Raw genomic sequence first — 4,862 nt, forward strand, 5'->3', positions numbered from 1 at the left:
ATATATATATATATATATATATATATATATACATATATATATATATATATATATATATATATGTGTGTATGTGAGGGCATATATATGTATGTATGTATATATACACACACATATATATATAGATATACATATATTTATATACATACATATATTTATATACATGCATACATATATGTGTGTGTGTGCGTGTGTGAATATTGATAGATGTATATATTTTTAGTAAATGTAAATGTATGTGTGTGTGTCTCTGTGTCTGTATGTATGTTTGTGCGTATGCCTATGTACATGTATGCTTGTATGTATATATATGCGTGCGTTCCATGCTATAGCTTCGAAGTTGATGTTACTTACGTCACAGTATACACACACACGTGCACATATATATATATATATATATACATATAAGCAGGTGCGCGTGAACATGTGCACACACACTCCCGTACACACACGCGAATGATAATCCATGCATATACGCAAGCACTCCTCCTCTTTCTCTCTCTTTCTCGTTTTCTCACACTCACTCCCTCTCTCTCTCCCTCTCCCTCTCTCTCTCCCCCTCTCTCTCTCTCTCTCTCTCCCTCTCTCTCTTCCTGTCTCCTTCTTCCTCTCATCCCATACATACAGGAGCTTGACCGCACTTAAACATACAAACGCACACATACAAACACATACACACACACGCACGCACATACATCACTTTTCAACAGCTTATATATACTCGTATTCACACACACACACACTGGCACACGCACACACAAACACGCACATGCACGCACGCGCGTGCTCGTACTCTCTCTCTCTCTCTCTGTCTCTCTTGTCCCACGCATGTCACATATACATATACTCAGACAAACACTCCCTCACACACCCACACAGACACACACACATACATACACGCACACACACACACACACACACACACACACACACACGCACGCACGCAAGCGCGTGCTCGTACTCTCTGTCTCTCTCGTCTTACACACACATACACCGATTATGTGTATGTCACATATACATACATATACACACACACATACACACAGAGACACACACACACACACACACACACACACACACACACACACACACACACACACACACACACACCGGTCTACCTACAGGCATATAAACACGCATTCTTGCCGCCCTGCATACATGTACTCTTACATACAACCTCTGTCTCCCCCTTTCTCTCATTGTCTTTTTTCTCTTTCTCTCTCTCTCTCTCTCTCTCCCTCTCTCTCTTTCCCCCTCACTCTCTTTCTCTTACTCACTCTCCTGCTTTCTCCATCCTTCTCTCTCTCTCCCTTTCACCCTCTCTCACACAACTATACACCCATCACCCACATAATATATATATATAAATATGTTTGTACTGCACTGTAGAGTCATATCTGTAGAGAGCAGCTGGCCAGATGAAGGTGCTTCCAGAAATCAGGTAATGTTCCATTTATTAATCAATTAATACGTGAGTGTGTGTGTGCATGTATGTGTGTGTGAGAGAGAGAGTTTCTGTGTGTTTGTTTGTGTTTTTTTTTTTTTGTGTGTGTCTTAATAGTCCGCCCCAAAAGGCGGTGAACTGGCAGAAACGTTAGCACGCAGGGCTAAATGCTTAGCGGTATTTCGTCTGTTTTTACGTTCTGAGTTCAAATTCGCCGAGGTCGACTTTGCTTCTTGTCCTTTTGGGGTCGATAAAATATGTACCAGTTACTCACTGGTGTCGATGTAATCGACTTAATCCCTTTGTCTGTCCTTGTTTGTCCCCTCTATGTTTATCCCCTTGTGGGCAATAAAGAAATAAGAAACGTTAGCACGCCGGGCTAAATGCTTAGCGGTATTTCGTCTTCCGCTACGTTCTGAGTTCAAATTCTACCGAGGTCGACTTTGCCTTTCATTCTTTCGGGGTCGATAAATTAAGTACCAGTTGCGTACTGGTGTCGATCTAATCGACTGGCCCCCTTCCCACAAAAATTTCGAGCCTACGTTCTGAGTTCAAATTCTGCCGAGGTCGATTTAGCCCGTCATCTATTTCAGGGTCAATAGAATAAGTACCAGTTGAGAACTGGGGTATTTGTAATCGACTTAACCGCCCCCACCCCGCCCCTGAAATTACTGTCCTTGTGCCAAAAAAAATTTTAAATCAATATTTCACTTAGGCTAGGACGGCGAGCTGGCAGAATCGTTAGCGGCACCTCGCCCGTCCCTCCGTTCTGAGTTCAAATTCTACCGAGGTCGACTTTACCTTTCATCCATTTCGGGGTCGAGAAAATAAATACCAGTTGAGCACTGGGGTCGATGTAATCGTCTTATCCTCCTCCCCACGAAATTGCTGGCCTTGGGCTAAAATTTGAAGCCAGTATTTCACTTAGGCATTGTGACACTAATAACCTGGTGTGGAACTCGATGCACAAGGTCTCAGAACGAAGCGTTAGTCGAGTATAGCGTGGTAATAAGAAAAAAACAAGTGCCAAAGGAATAAGCAATGGTGTTATGAACTTCATTAGCTTACGGCTGTTTCTGTTATACGATGCAGCAGATTCATAATTGAGTGCTTTAGTATCACCTAATAGCTTCATCAGAGCCTCAAATATATGTATTTTACGTGTTTGTGTGTCTGTAAGGATGCATGGCTAAGCGATTAGGTTCTTGCACTCACAAGTTCGTGGTTTCCATTTCAGGATCGGGCATGTCAAACTAATATGTCCTTTTTGTGGTTCCCTTACCAGCCTTTGTCTTTTGTTTTTTGTATAATTTTGAAACACACACACACACGTATGAATGCATGTATTTGATCGGCGCGTGTGTGAGTCCATCAATTTTCGTTTTTAACAATTCTGATCGTTCTCTTAAAGAAGGAAGCTGTTTCTTAGAAAGAAACAAAACTCTATCACTGGAATTTGGCCAATATCAGTTGTGGATAGTTGAACTTCGGAATACTTTTACATATTTTAATTGTTTCACTTACAGATTGTATTTGTAAAGTGTATGTAAGCTAATCACTTTCTTTGCCGTGAAAAAAAAACTCTTACTTGGTAGATTGGCACTTGGTTATTTACGAAAAGAACACAAACGCATCAATAATTAGAGGTACAAATATATAATATGGGCAAAGAACCGGTAAGTTTCCAATCAGTTATTCAGAAAATTTCTTTCTCCTTTACTTTGAAAAGCTTGATCTCTGGCCAACCTCTCATCAACTTATTCAAGTATTACTTGAAAAGGAAGGTGAGAATAGAGAGGGAAGTTTTGTCTAATGACAATTTCAATAAAAGGTGGGTGAATGTAGCAAGGATGGCACGTGTGAATGACGGACTCACTTTGAGCATGAACCTACAGAACAAAAAGACAGAGAGCGCTTTCCTCTCATGGTTTATTTCCGAGGTTACCGTGGGTTTTGTTTTTTCGTAGGTTTTTCTTTCCAGGGATAACCCTTGTCAGTGTTTTATTTTCTTCCACTTTTGGGAATTTCAGTTGTTAAAACGACTCTTTGTTTCTTCCTTGTGTACACGTCCCAAACGTTTTCGGTCCCTATTGATCGGTTTTGAAGAGAAAAATTTTACATTGTATTGGCCCCTCTGTGTTTCTGTATATACGACGGGCTTTCATATAGTTTCCATCTACCAAATTCGCTCACAAGGTATTGGTCAGCCCGGAGCTATAGTAGAAGATACTTACCCATCATTCTGCATAGTGGAACTGAACCTGGAACCACGCAGTTGCAAAGCAATCTTCTTAACCACACAGCCGTGCCTGCGCCCAGAAGAAAAACTACGTAGAAATAAATTTTCTCCAAATATACATTTCTGGAGGCGCCATGGCCCAGTGGTTAGGGCAGCGGACTCGCGGTCGGAGGATCGCGGTTTCGATTCCCTGACTGGGTGTCGTGTATGTTTATTGAGCGAAAACACCTAAAGGCTCCACGAGGCTCCGGCAGGGGGTGGGGGTGGCGACCCCTGTTGTACTCTTTCGCTCCGACTTTCTCTCACTCATTCTTCCTGTTTCTTGAGTAACGCTGCGATGGACCGGCGTCCCGTCCAGCTGGGAGGGAACCCATACGCCATAGAAGCCGGGAAACCGGGCCCATGAGCCTGGCTAGGCTTTAGAAGGGAGCATAAATAAGAATATACATTTAATTCTTATAATACAGATTGCGACATTTGAACATTAAAAAGAAAGCAAAACATTTTAAATGGCGTCTTTTTATCAAACAATTTGGTCACCTCTACTTTAAATCAAAAGGACAAGTTAACGAACGGTAGGATACATAGTCATCTACACTGACGTTCCAGCAAATAGCTTTTGTATTGTTATTGTGTCTATTGAATGATTGTTGTAATTTATGTCATATATTAATAGAAAAATGGTCTCATTTACGAAATCCATTGCTTGGAAATCGCTAAAACATGAAAACTAATGGCGGCGGTCTGTGTAATCTCAGCGTAAAACTAGTTATGAATACAACAAATATTCATTGAATGTGTAGCGTTTAATCTTATTAACATGAAATATAAAATTATACTTACATGCATGCATGCACGCAAACATACATACATACATACATACATACATACATACATACATACATACATACATACATACATACATACAAATATACATACAAACATACATGCAAGCATACAAACGTACATGCTTACATAGTTACATACACATATAAATACACGCATACATACATACATACATACATACATACAAACATATATACATACATACATATATACATGCACGCAGCTAGATAGATATTCATATATATATATATATATAGATAGATAGATAGATAGATAGATAGATAGATAGATAGATAGATAGATAGATAGATAGGCGTAGGAGTGGGTATAGACGTA

General features: G+C 40.2%; 1 protein-coding gene across 1 annotated transcript in view; it reads left to right on the forward strand.

Annotated features, from left to right (window-relative positions):
* Window positions 1-1,047: 1,047 nt before the first annotated feature.
* Window positions 1,048-4,862, forward strand: part of LOC106882909 (uncharacterized) — a 56,303-nt gene continuing 52,488 nt past the window's right edge. The window contains exon 1 of the mRNA XM_089340615.1: window positions 1,048-1,438. The gene's annotated coding sequence lies outside the window, so the exon portion shown is untranslated. The remainder of the gene's footprint in view (window positions 1,439-4,862) is intronic.

The sequence above is a fragment of the Octopus bimaculoides genome, chromosome 23 (genome assembly GCF_046866305.1).
Source record: "Octopus bimaculoides isolate indiv1 chromosome 23, ASM4686630v1, whole genome shotgun sequence".
Lineage (NCBI taxonomy): Eukaryota > Metazoa > Mollusca > Cephalopoda > Octopoda > Octopodidae > Octopus > Octopus bimaculoides.